We start from the raw sequence: 14,858 nt of genomic DNA on the forward strand, positions 1-14,858 counted from the left end.
AATGTCCAGGATTTTCCCCACAAACCTTGTTTTTGCTGCTCCCTCATTTGCGTTGGTGCGGAGGGAAGGAGAAGGGTTCCATCTTGATAAGACGGTGATGTATGACACAGCCTGGAGAGGCCATAGAATATGCATGGCCATGTCATGTGACCACGGCGCTGCCCCCGTCTTCCCTTCTGGGAGGGACTGTTTCAGAAGTGCTTTGTTCAATCAAAGTAGCTAGTAATACAACTGCGGCATAAAGATAAGCAAATTTGCCATGGATAGGAATCCTTGTGGGCTGCTGGCTTACCCATGGGAGGGACCATTTCATACGTTAAAAATTTTCTACATGGATGCAGCGCTAGCCTTGGATATATTTAGAATTGGCCATGTTGTCAAACAGGTGAAATAATGGGATAATTTCATGCCCATTTGAATTTGGAACCGCTGTCTGGATAAAAAGCAGTTGCATGTAAATCTAACACAACCGTATGTTGCTTCTATTGATCATCATTGTTATTTTAAGAGTGAGAAGTCACAAAGTTTACCTTTTGGTGCATTTTTTCACTGTCAATCTTGGTAAGAAATTTTGCAATAATCACACCTAAGGCTTCAGTACCAAGGCCATGAACAATGTGTATCAAGAATTACCCCGTATTACATGGCTTCTCCCAAAAGTTAGACACTTCAATTGGGAAGAAAATTCTGCCATAAAATTTAAGCAAATGAATGACTGAATGAAGACTATTAAAAAATCCCCCCCTAATCTTTTCGTAAACATTAAATTTCAGCTCAAGTAGAAGTTCAATGGTCAGGCAAGGATTTCTAGGCCAGTTTCTAAATACTTTAATCTGTAAACCTGTACTGGTGCAAGTAATACAGTAAACTACAAATTCAAAATACCTACACAGCTCAAATTTTACGTGCACTGTCTTCAACTGTTTGGGGAAAAATATGAGCATTTTTCACTTGCTTCTGAACCAGAATCTTTTTACCTCCATGAAAAATGGAGGTATTGTTTTTGGCGTGTCTGTCTGTATGTATGTCTGTGTGTGTGTCTGTCTGTGTTTCCGCAACTTTGTAGTCAGCATAACTTCAGAACGCCTTTATGGATTGTGATGATATTTGGTATGATGGTAAGACTTGGAAAGACAAAGGTCAAGGTCAAGTATGGGCCTCCTGGTGGATGACCTTGGTACTGCAGCAGAACTTCCGTTTTTTGTATCTTTTGTCCTGAACAAGCTATGGTCTTGACTTTTTGGTGACAGATAGCTTATCCTGTCGGGAATAAGTGGTGTAAGTTTGGTCCCCCTAGCAGCTTGTTCTGGAACTGCAGGTTAGTTTCTGGTAAAAACTTTCAAAGCCAATAAGTCCAGATTGGAACAACGTATTTTCATCATTTTTGGTGTGTAGGTACCTGAGAGACAGTTGTACATGATTAAATGCAAATTATGTAAATGAAGACTTAATTTCCATAATTAATGAGGAAATTTTATAATTACAGTGTTTCATATAATGGTACTGCTATACATGTAATCTATTTAATCTGTGGCAGGCGGAACATCAACAGATATCAATTATGCAAATGATGACCTAATTTGCATAATTAACGTGAAAATTCTGTGAATCCTTATTGGTGAATGATGGGAATTTTATACCTCGTAACATGTGTAACTTAAAGGTATGCATCGCTATGCATATATTATGTTAATGTGGGGGTATTTGCATAATTAATGAGGACAAAGCAAGCCCATATTTCATGGAGGTATGAGATCTCGGAACTCTTGTTTTGTTTGTTTTGCAAATCAGATAAAAATGAAGCAGGCCTATCCGTGAACCAATAAATTTAATTGGTGTGGCCTTACGTGTATGTGAATCTGAGATCCCTAGTAAAAGCTAATCCAGACAGAAAGATCGACCAGTTCTTTGTCCCATGTTATTACGTTAGACCTTCCGGTTGTTAATCCTATCATTGGTACAGCATTAACAGGCTTTCCAAGCCTAGTGAAACCAGTAAACACACATTGATAATACCTGTAATAAACTTGCATTGTCCCTTCCTAAATTTTCTCTCCAGAAACTATACACAATAGGGATGATTGTAACACAAGATAATGTTGAGATAATGAGGACTTTACAGACCACTGTACCGCAGAAGTACCCAGTGATGAGGAAATATTGGTTTCCCCATCAGATTCATAAGTCCTTATAGATTAATCAATGCCCTTGACTCGGTCCAGGCGACCAATTGTACTTTACAATGCAGGAGCCCATTGTCAGGAAATAACAATTCGGTTTCTTCGGCATAAATTGTCCCTTTTTATTGTTAACACTTGAGCTGGTTACCAATGGTACAAAAACAACTGAAATACAACTTGGAACTTTTATGATAGCAAAAGGGTTATCAATGCAATATAAGTCTTAATAATCTTTCATATCGATCTCCATTTTTCGCTGTGTAAGATCTATATAGACGAGGCTTAAAACTTTGAATAAGCAATTCTCTCTTGTATCTTGCATCCTTTGCTGATTCAACTGTTTTCACATGAAATGTTTGAAATCGTATTTCCAAAACAATGATGACAACAGCAGCAATGTCCAATTTTTTCTAAAATACTGCAACATACTCAATAAAAGTCACCTTACATTTTCAGTTCGTAAGAAATAGAAATGTGTGACTTTGTAATTTTTTTACGATCATAAAGGGATTTCTGAACATTGTTGTATAGAAACTTAAAGGTAAGCTTTGCTTTAAAAAAATGCTATCCAAAGAAACAGTGGCACTGCAGTCATCTGCCATAGCCAGATCTAGACAATTTCTCAAACCAATCCGGTACTAACACTTCAAAGGCACTGATCCAGTGGGATAGCTGGAGCAGATTCCCGAACAGGAAATGGTAAGCCTATTACCGGCTTGTTCTGATGAGCCAAATGATTGGATGTGGACACAGCTCTCCATAGGTAATACATTACGCTAGGTCAGGACTTGAAATGCCACCTGATCAAATTCAGCATCAGTTTTTTGAGCACGTCGGCAGAAAAAAAAACAGATTTTTCATGGTTTTCTTAGGATTTTTGGTCAACATTGAATTAAAATTTTGCCTGTTGCAGAGGATATTTTTTTTGACATAACATTTGGAAACTGCAGACAGAATGTTAACCTTATATGCGCGAATACGACCTTATATGAGACATTCTGTCGAAGTGTAATGTATGATACATTATGGGTTTTGCGCAGGTGCAGTACGTTCTGCCAACGTCCTAGTTTTTGACAACGTCCATCGTTCTTGATGGAAACAAATTTACATAGCAGTTAAAGTAAAAATACCATCATCATCATGTAAAAAAAGGAACATTAGAGCCCTAAAGGTTTTTAAACCTTGATATACATGGGATTTTCCATTAGCAAACATCTTAAATCAGAAGACAAAATCATATCATAAGCAGTTGCTTGAGTAACTGCTTTCTGGGCGTGACGTAAGAAACTGTTCTGGCTGTCAATATTTTTTCCAACACAACACATGAAAACTGTAGACAGGATGTCATCCTTAAATACGTGAATACAACCTTAAATGATACATTCTGCCCAAATGTTATGCAAAATACATCACATGTTTTGTGCAGGTGCCATACGTTCTGCCGACGTACTCAACTTTACACAAAACAGAACTATTACTTACAAGAGCCTTTCAATTCCAGTACAGAAAAGCATCACTCCAAATCTAATACCTACAATGAGATAAAACTGCTGAACATGAGAGTTACCCAGTAACAACTACAAGTCCCTGCGCTCACGGCTTCAGTTATGTAATCTTCTTTCCATCGATTGCACAATAAAATTTGCCCCATTCCTGCATGTGAATGAGTTACAAATCTACTCGCAGAAGGTTCCTCGGGGTCTTACAGCAGGGGTAGTGTACATTTTTATGGTGTTACAATTTGGACTGGCTATCTGGTTTATTACAACTTCAGGCAGTTCCAGTTATAATGTACGTAATATTGAAATACCAGGGTTCACAAAGGCATTTTATATGTATACCAGACATTCTCATTATGAGGGCCACACTACATTTTTCTCTACTTCCTGGCCTTGGATATGTACATTAATTGTAACTAAATACTATGACCTTTGTGTTGAAGAGTTGGTTATCTTCTAAAGCAGGATGACGGTAAGAGGAAAGCAATATGGATATTAACAACCGATGATTGATGATTACATAATAAGCCATACGGAATGTTCCACTTATTTTTCACGGGGAGGCAGACACATATCAGCAATAATTTAGCTACCTAACAACTGACCCTCAATCCAGACACAAACACACATGGGAAAAATCACTGAACCAGCACTTCAAATCCTAACGTTGACCTCTAACATTCCCCTGGTATAAAACCATCTGGTATGCTTCCTGCACGGTAATCAATCTCTGTTACCATGGTAACAGCTCCGGTGAGGTCCCAGTGGGAATGACAAAGCGACAACTCTGTCAATAAGTCCTGACCTGATCTAGATCATCCACTGTCATTCGACAGGATTATATTACATGTCTGCTAACACAGCCAAACCACTTCCGTATACTGTACACTATGTTCTATCATGAAAGTTCATCTGCGTTGGTAGTTACATGTTTAAAGTTAAAACTTTTGATCCAACACAGACAAAGAAGCCACGTGACAAGCCTCACTGGGTCAGTCTACTGAGAAAGACCAGAGTGACTGATCGATCAATTCTAAAAAAAAGAAAAGATAATCTCTACATGTACCTATCGACCCTCATTTTATCAGGACTGAAACAGGAAACACAACATTTTTTCCTATGCCTTATCTATCCCTCTGATCCTGCCCCCCTCCCCCCAACAGGCAGGTCTCAGCCATGTTTATAGAGGGGCATGTGATGCCCCAGGTGTGCTGCCTCATCTGCCCATCTCCTGTAATGGACTTACCTCACCTGTAGCCTGGGGAGGTGGGAGGATGCTGTCATCTCTCTTACTGGGAGGGCTGGTCAGGGAAAATGGCTGCCTCGGGCCAAACAAATTTAACCTGCTTCATCTAAGATTTATTTTGGTTTTACACCAGGAGAAGTACTGGTGTCCATGGGGTTATCCTGGTGATCAGTAAAGAAGGTGGCCAGGTACAGACACAGATGCATGGGAAGGAAAAGTCAAGGCCATATGCTAGCTTGGTTTTTCCCCTTTTATTTTTAGAAGGCAACAGACACACCTAATAAGACAGGATTTCCTATCCTGTTTTAAGGCCTTGAAGAGGCCTTTATGAGGCTATGCCAAATAAGTTTTCTGTAGTAAAAATATACTGTAAATCTCTTTAGATTCGCGGGGCCTAAAGTTCGCGGTTTCGGGAAAATGGACAATCCGCGGTATTTTTAGATTCGCGATTTTCCCTTGGTCATTCCAAGAAGAACTTGTAAAGTGAATGTTTAAAATAATAAAAGTTCGTGTTCCGGCATTTATTTCCTTACTGCAGCGCAAAAATTTGTTTCTTGCACCGCGCGAGACTGCCGGCGGTGCGCCGCGGTAAAGCTCTATCAATCTGACGCGCGTGTAAACAATTTTCTTTGTTCGGAAATTAGCGCTAAAACGCTATTTTCCACGACTACACTTCGATAATCTAGTGAAGAAATGCATAATCGTAAGAATCTTTCGGGAAAATATATATTCCTAAGCAAATTTATGCCGTTTTCGGCGAGATTTTGAACCCGGAAGTATGCAAAGGTCGCATTCGGTTTTGTAGGCCCACGGTAGCGTTTCTATCCAGCAGAACAAGAAGAAGAAAAAAACGCCCGCATAGCAGGCCGCAAAAGAGAATCAACTAACATTTTCCAGATACCAGCAGTTCTATTTTTCATCAAAATATTAGTAGATTTGCCCGATGTGCCCGCAATTTTCAAGTGCCCGGGCGCGCATGGCCGGCCGGCGCTCTGCACGCAAAGATTTTTGTCCGGCGGTGCACGTTTGACACGGACAGTGCCGCAGTATCGCGATTCGGTGTCTCATAATATTATTTTTGATATCAGTATAACTTAAAAAATTTTGGTACTCAACATACGTACATTTGCTGAGAATAAAGTTGATTTGCAGTGATTTGTGGATCGCGTGTGTTGTTTCAGTGTTTCGCTTACCGTTGTGAATCGGCCCTCGTGAATGCGTGTGGGGAGGGGGGCACACTTACGCAAAACATATTCGCGGGGAAATAGATTCGCGGTACAAATGTCCCCGCGAATTCCGCGAATCTAAATATACCGCGGAAATTTGTAGACTTACAGTACATTATGTACTTCTGTCTGGTATCATAAAATACTTCTTTATTTTGCTTCAAATCTACCAAAATTAAACAGGTTTTTGAGTCTACATACAAACAAAGGCAGTGTGCTCAGCCACTAGGTGCCCCCACGACCACCCCCGGTCAAGGGACCGGTATGACGGTAAGACAAAGACCCAGATGCAAGTACATGTAACACTCAAGAAATATCACTTGTGCTTTTGAGCCAACCAAGCTATGTCTTTGAGCAAAAATATGAAGAATCATCCTAAATTGTTGTCACTTTTGTATGCAAATGCAATGAAACTATTTTCAAGTCCAAGCATGAAACCCCAGGTACAGTCCAGCTACATCTAATTCACACTATTCCCTAACATGTCAGGCAGGCTCTATAGATCTCTCTCTGTAGCAGTCCCTGCTCTGGTCTTCTGTCATCAGGGGTTTTTCTGAACAGGGGAACAAGGGCGCTGCGCCCTCATGTAGCAAACCAGCGCCCTCATATCAATTTTCAGATTGAAGCCTAAGTCTTTTTCTAAATTATCTTTTTCCAGTAAAAATACAAAAAACAACACCACATAACAATACATTCTAGCATTACAAACTATGTTACTCTCATAAAAATTCCACACTCTTACCACAAACCTGAAAATTTAGCTCTAGTAGTAAAAGTTTGAATGGAATAAACAATGTTCATTGAGAACTTGCTCAAGACATGTAGCTAGACCTCCTTCATTTGCATACTATAGAACAGGCTCTGAAGTGAAACATGAGACCTGAGTTTGTAGCAGCTTGGATGAATGTGTTGCAATTGTGCCATGGGAAAGGTTTCAGCTTGTGGCAAACCCAATGTTGTCATCTGGAGCTACTAGTAACATTGATCACTAATTGTGTAAGTGTATAAAGGGTGATTTGCAGATTGTGTGTACTGTTGATTGTACTTATATTTTATAAGTGAAATATGCAATGCATGAATAGAAATTTGGGAAAGGTACATTGAGGTTAAAAGTTCAAATTTCCCCCCCTCAAGTAGCCTCAAAATGTCCCATTTCAACCTCAAATTTTCAAAGGCTTCACATGGCGGAAGGGGTGATACCCCCCTTCCGCACAAACCCCCCCTCGGTCGCTTCGCTCCCTCGCCGTGATACTGCTCCCTCATGCCAAATTTTTCTAGAAAAACCCCTGTGTCATCATTACCTGATGAGATTGTGTTCAAGTCCAAGTTGGGAACCCAGGTGCACTGGAGCAACACTCTAATTCTGACGTCACAGAGGTGTTACACAGGATCAACATGAATGACTGGTGCTTCTGTGCTTTTAAAGGTGCTTAGATGCAGGTTTAGGGCTTGTAAACCAGATTTTTCAAAGTCAATATTCTAGTCACTTGTCTACATAGTAAGTTGAAACAACATTATCCCAATGTATATCAGCATCCATGGAACAAAAATGTGATGTTGAGCGAAACTTTGCCAATGCAACTGGCAGGGCAGACATTTTAAAAATCTTTTGAACATGCACAAACCTGATCAATGAATCCTGACTTGATCCAATGTTTGTACAAGTTATTCGAACTATTATTAGAACCAAAAATTGTCCACGGAGGAACATTACTGGCATGACCAAGACAATAAAGGACTCATTTTAGGGCTTGTTTCTGATCTGTTTTGAATGCTCAACTGATGATGCAAATATGCTTATGTGGGGCAGTATGTTCTAATATCATACAGAATGCCTTAGTATAGTCAGAATAGTTAGAGTTTTGATACCCTGGCAATGCTTTTGATTAGTTGTCTTTAACAAAATTTGCCTTCTGAAAGTGTTTTCAAGTTTAAATGAAGACTAAGGTCCAATTGACTAACATTGTAATATCCAAGTCTTTACCAATATATCACACAGAATTACCCAGAAAGGTTGCAACTTTTCTAATTACGGGGAAAATTTCTGAGAATGAATTGTTCTCAAGTCCAAGTACACAGTCCCAGGTGCAAGAAAGTAACAGTGTAATACCCCAGACTTCGTTAATGTGTGGTACAGGATTGCCCTGTAACGCTATCACTTCATTGTAATTATGGCAGTCTGAAAGTGAGAGAACTACGAGAGTAAATCTTCATTAACTTGCAGAGTGGTATCAGTATCACCTATTGGTGGCATTGAATGGTTGGGTGGTTAGGCTAGCGGACACAAGACCGAGAGTCACGGGTTCGATTCCTGGCATTCCTGGAAAGACATTATGTCCTTGGGAAAGGCGCTTGACTTCCTCACTCCACCCAGATGTAAAACGGATACCTGACATCGTTTGGGAAGGTAAAAGGCGATGGAAGAAAGGGATAGGCCCTGCCTTCCAATACTTCAAGCCCTAGACACAGTGGATTAACAACATACTGCCCCTACAGCCTAAAAAAGGCTATGAGACTACCTTTAAGATTACCTATCTTATCAGTATCACACAGGAAACTGGCCCAAATGCCATGTCTTCCAATAGAAAATCAAGTGAAGAAGCACCAAGGTTTCAGCACCATGGAGAGAAACTTGATATTTTTGCTTTTTCTCATTATTCCTTTAAACTTTCAACTACAAACAACACTGTAACAATTCCTGTTTATAAAAATGCTAGAATTGCAGTAGAAATATACATGTATGAATAAGGTGGCCTCAACTAGACTAAGGCAAGTACCTAATGTTTTACAAAAACACCCCTTTGGACAAAAAAGACCCCTATCAAATCTGTTAAAAGACATCATACCCTGTATACATCTTATGAATAAGTTACTGCAAACAAACTTCAATTCTTAACCAAAGATACCCTTCTTGTGAATTAATTTTGTTTGCTACTTCACATAGAATTTTGACACATGTACCAAATACAAGTGACGTGAACACAGTTTATATGAACTGTGTACCCTGTGAAGTGTGAATGTACAATGAACTGCCTATTACTCTGATGGTACATCATGTAGAAATGTATGGTAGGCTTGCAGAAGAATGGCTACAAAGACATGTGGCTGTTATCTACCAGAAGCACCTTCCTCACTGAAACTCATGGAAGCCTACATGTCATGACCCAAGCTTGATACCTTCTCATACTACTGCAACATTATCATATTTTATTGGTGTAGAAACAGCCGGCATACGAGTGTATAGGGAATCCTGATAAAAAGAGCTACATGTATGAATGCCCGAATTTTGACTTGCTATAATATACACTAAATATTAAAATTTGCATGGTTAAACTTGAATTGAATTGAAACAAAGCTGTGCCGTACGTACAGTAAACATAACAACAAATATCAAAATAAACAAATCATTCTCCGCTGTATACTGATGATTAACAATGTGCTTATAGACATGATGATAGCATGTTTTATCATACAGGTCAGTAGGTAATACATGTACCAGCAGTGCATGAAAACATGTTGAAACATCAATGTGATTCAATACAATGTATGTTTTCTGAAATCTCAGTGTAACTCAGACACTGAATCGCATTCAATTTACAAATATCAAAATGGATCACATGGACATACAATATTGCACACAACACTAAGTCTAAAAATCATTCAAACGGAAATACTATGTAGCATGTATAATTCTGATATTGCTTGCAATGAGCATGGCTAAAAACTGACATAATATTATATACATGTACAAAATTGCTTCAATCTAAAAACTATAACTAAGATTGTAAGACATGTGCAATGGGCTAATTCTTTAACCAGAAACCCAGGAACTATACACTGTAACATTACACGAAAGTCTTTCAAAAGAAACATGGTAAATATATGCTTGAACACATGCACTGTGAGGCCTAGAAAAAAATGGTGTTTCCTGTTTCAGTCCTGAAAAACTTGGTAATGGTAGATAGGAATTATCTTTTTCCTTTCTTTCTTTCTTTCTTTCCTTTTTTTAGACATTGCCACTCTTTAGTGATCCAACTTATACAATAAAGTTTAACAAAGTAAAACTTGCATGAGAACACTTATATTTTCATGGTCAATGTTGCATAACTGATTGCCAACATTTCTTCACTCAGGTGTCTCAGGATGCATGGAGATAGAAACGGTCAATCAGCTCGAAAAATTCATGTCCCTTGCAGGGGTGCACCCCAAAAAAAGGCTAGGGTAAGCATTTTTTCTAGGGTCAGTCAGCAAACAGGAAACACAACATTATTTTCTTTGGCCTAGGCCTGACTGTTTAGGCCACTTAACAAGGTCACATTAAAAATTCAACTTCCAGGGTGATTGACATGTGAAGTGGGCAAAGTTCACGTGTAGCAGATTGATAAGCAGAAATAATGGAATCAGCCTGGGAAGAACAGTTCCTGACATGACATCACTCATCCCCAGACCGCAAAAACCACCTTACCTATTATGGACAACCGTGGCGCCATATTGACCTGACTCTCTGTGCATGATTTATGATATGAGCTTGGGATAGCATGAAAGTTCATCTGTGTTGGTAAAAGTCATTATGACATAAAGACTAAACTTTAACTCCAACATGGGGATGAATGGAGACTTACCCAAATTTTTTGCTGACTTCATCAACATTGTTCACGGATTGGACCCGTCTACTATTGGAATGTGACGTCAGAGACACATGAGTTTAGCCTTTATTTCATAATGAGCTTGGAATGTTTCCTGATGATACATACATGGTGATATTTTGGCTACAAACGCTCTCCACCTGATCAAGTTGTGAGAGGACCCTCGGATAGTATGTTAAATGGTGGTCCCGTCAAAAGAGCCACACCCCACCATACTTCCTGGTGTGAGTGGTTCAATCTTCACAGTCTTATGGCCACACCTGGGATCGTATTGAGGTCACCTGAGTTACTGAGGCCACTCCAAACCCTTGCAAATTAAGCCCCACCCCACGCATTGTAAGCTCCTCACAATTCAGCCCTTGGCTGCAAGGAGAGACCCACACAATAACAATATATATAGCAAAGAAAATGAACCATTACATGAATGCCAGAAAACCCAGAACTATATTGTACTCAAAGAGGAAATTTTTGCCAAGTCAGAATACCTCCATCCCTATCTAACAATGGTTGGGAATCCATTTTTTCAAAATCCCAGATCCAAATACTGACCTTTTTCAAAAACACATCACTTTGACTTGTTCTTATTAGCTTGGTATACAATTTTTCACAGGTTCAGTTCACAATCCACCCAACTGTCTAACAAAACAACCTCTTCATAAGAAAGGTCACAAGAGAACAAGTAAGTCTCTATTATCCAGATTGATGAATGAAGTACAATGTAGCAGGGAGAAAGTAGAACACCACATAAATGGTTCTGGGTCAAGAAGATGAAATCTACCCACAAGACAATTCTATCAGGCATGCTTGCAGTAGTGACATACCAGGGCAAGGATTTACAAAGTGGCTGTAAACATTATCGATCAAGATGTTAAAGTTGGGTTGGAACTTGGAAGAAATTGAGGAGGAGCATTGACCACTTGCCAGGTCAACACACAGATTTGTTGAATGAAGGCACCATGATACAGCCAGGCCAAAATGGATACAGCATTGTTTGAAGGACATAAATTCATTGCTTAAGCACAGTGGATATCCATCCTTTTTAACCACTAAAAGTTGGGAAGAAACTTCCTTTACAATCAGTAATATAATCAGTAGCATTACTTCACAATCATGGCCCTAAAGTGGTTTTAACAAGGTTTAGAATACTGTCTGCATTTGCAGGTAAAATTGGAGCTGTGCAGGTACATGTATTTCGGATGTCTACCTGCACCTAACCTGCACTGGTCCATGTACTGGGTATATGCAGGTTAGTGCAGGTAAAATTGGAGCTGTACAGGTATTTCTGATGTTTACCTGCACCTAACCTGCACTGGTCCATGTACTGGGTATATGCAGGTTAGTGCAGGTAAAATTGGAACTGTGCAGGTATTTCTGATGTCTACCTGCACCTAACCTGCACTGGTCCATGTACTGGTTACATGCAGGTTAGTGCAGGTAAAATTGGAACTGTGCAGGTATGACTGATGTCTACCTGCACCTAACCTGCACTGGTCCATGTACTGGGTATAGGCAGGTTAGTGCAGGTAAAATTGGAGCTGTACAGGTATTTCTGATGTCTACCTGCACCTAACCTGCACTGGTCCATGTACTGGTTACATGCAGGTTAGTGCAGGTAAAATTGGAACTGTGCAGGTATTTCTGATGTCTACCTGCACCTAACCTGCACTGGTCCATGTACTGGTTACATGCAGGTTAGTGCAGGTTAAAGCGACGGTCACAACCCGCCGTGCGTGCTTTTTGTCCGTACGTTTTTTGGGAGGCTACGTCTGCTACGTTTTTTCTGAAAACGTGCGGAAGAAGTGGCATCGACGCACGTCACTCGCACAGTTTTGGAAGGTGTAAGAGTGTGGTCTGCACGTTACGTCTGGCCGTGAGCGGTTGCGTGCATTGTACGTTGCGCAAGTGGTAAGTGAGTTGTACGTGCTTACAACGTACGATCTCTGTGCGATTGCAACTTTACCGCAAGGAGGCCGTATTCACACGTGCCTCTTCCGCACGGCGCGTACGGGGCACGCGCGTCGCTCGTACTTGCACGCACGGGTGGTGAATCCGCAGACCGCACGTAGAAAAAGTTTTACATGCACTTAAAGTTCTACGGCGTGTCTGCGTGCTCCCAAATCCGTAGGATTCCGTACGGAGGTGGTACTCACCACGCACGGATGCCCTACGTTTGCCCACGTTTTTGCACGTAGACAGCACGCAGAAGCACGTACGGCGGGTTGTGACCGTCGCAAAAATTGGAACTGTGCAGGTATTTCTGATGTCTACCTGCACCTAACCTGCATTGGTACACATGCACTAGGTTTATACACAAATGTGGGTGTGTATATACAGGGATATTTTATTTGCAGTGCATTATATACTGTATATATATATATATCCACATATACATATACATATACATATACATATACATATACATATACATATATATATATATATGCATTGCAAACTTTTACTACTTCAGACTCTCATGAAACTTACAAACAAATTTTAATGTGGCTGCTGTCACGACTTAAGTGCATAAAACAGTAAATTTATTGGTGTCATCTAGAATGTGCGCATCTCTTTTAATGTGATAGAGAATTAACAATTTAATAAAACAATTTCATACGAACATAAATCTAAATCATAACACATTACAATGTAGATTGAGTCAGGGAAACGCCTGCAAACCTCCCTTAATGTTAATGACATTGCTAATAGAACCATCCGTTAACATAAAGCTGTCATTAGCCAGCACGGAGTCACCAGAAGTAGACATGAATCAACCACAATAGCAAAGTCGTCGTTTGTCACTTGTGCTGTTTTTTGAGTCCTTGCCAAAAGTTGTTATGAGATTGGATTTCAAGGTAGACAGGTCAGGTTCATCAGGCAGGGAGTTATTATAGATTCTAAAAATAAAGGCTAAAGAAGGAGACTTTGATTAACTAGTGCCATGAAGGTCAGGATCTTGGAGGTCATGTAAAATATTCGGATTTAACAAGTGTGTCAATCAGAGTACTTAAAACTTTAAGTATATTATAAGCTTTAACCCTATCTTGTAATTTAACATGCAGTATCTAGAAACCTAAGCTTAAAAATTATGCATGACATTATTTTTAGCTGTTCTCTTGGGTGAATTATGCTTAGGCCACACCAATTTAATATTATATTGTTTCTCAGATTTGCCCTGTTCCTTTTTATCTGATTTGCCCTAAAAATTCAGGTTATGAAACAACTCCAAGTGCTCATATTTTGGCCCCAACAGTGAAGATAGTCCTTTTCTTCCTAGTTGTTCCATTTATATCAATGCTGCAGTGATTTGTTTAAAATTTTTCAAACTCATTATTTGAAAAACCAACCTGGTGTGCTGACTTCGTGGTTCCAACTGTAGCATTTAGGGCCATCATTAGGATGCCTACATGTCGACCTGTTTTTTTTTTTTCCCTTGTCGCTTCATATTTTTATAAAAAAATCCACAACCCAACAAATTGAATTATTAAGGCCTTATATAGAGAAATTCCCTGAGCCTATAAACTATAGATCACGGAGCAGAGCTGAGCCAGCGAACATGATTGTTCCCACAGTCCCCTCCATATCGACATCCTACGGTCCATAATTTATGCCGCCCGATTTCATGTATAATTATGGGAAGGCCATAAAGTATGGCAGCGACTGCATTTCTGTCAGGGAAGCAATAGGAGGGCTTAGTCCTGTAGCTGGCGCATTTGCCGTACATGCCTCTCATACGCAGAGGGAATGCAAATGATTTTGTCATCAGGCTAGAATGTACACACCCGCACAAAATGTTGTGTTTTTTACCACAATAACAGGCAGGGCTTGAAATTCATTTTTGGGAATAGGTGCACTGGTGCACCAAATATTTTAGGTGCACCATATAAGATAAAATAGGTAGAATGTCAGCAAAAACTATAATTATGTTTCATTTCAAGAAAAGTACAATAACAATGATTGTATTATTTTTTCTGACACTTAGATGTTAAAAATTACTGTAACAACTATACAATTAACATCTTTACATACGTTAAACCTACGAAAATATTTGGGTGCATCAGTGC

General features: G+C 39.7%; 1 protein-coding gene across 6 annotated transcripts in view; it reads right to left on the bottom strand.

Annotated features, from left to right (window-relative positions):
* LOC109481902 (tetraspanin-18-like) overlaps positions 1–14,858 on the bottom strand; it is a 58,838-nt gene that overhangs the window by 26,883 nt on the left and 17,097 nt on the right. Inside the window, exon 1 of one of the 6 annotated variants that reach the window (XM_019784527.1) lies at positions 26–122. The exons of the other annotated variants lie outside the window; for them this stretch is intronic. The gene's annotated coding sequence lies outside the window, so the exon portion shown is untranslated. Of the gene's footprint in view, positions 1–25; positions 123–14,858 lie in introns of those variants that run through there. 6 annotated transcript variants of the gene reach the window in all.

The sequence above is a fragment of the Branchiostoma belcheri genome, unplaced genomic scaffold (assembly GCF_001625305.1).
Source record: "Branchiostoma belcheri isolate BF01 breed outbred unplaced genomic scaffold, Haploidv18h27 scaffold58, whole genome shotgun sequence".
Taxonomy (NCBI): Eukaryota; Metazoa; Chordata; class Leptocardii; order Amphioxiformes; family Branchiostomatidae; genus Branchiostoma; species Branchiostoma belcheri.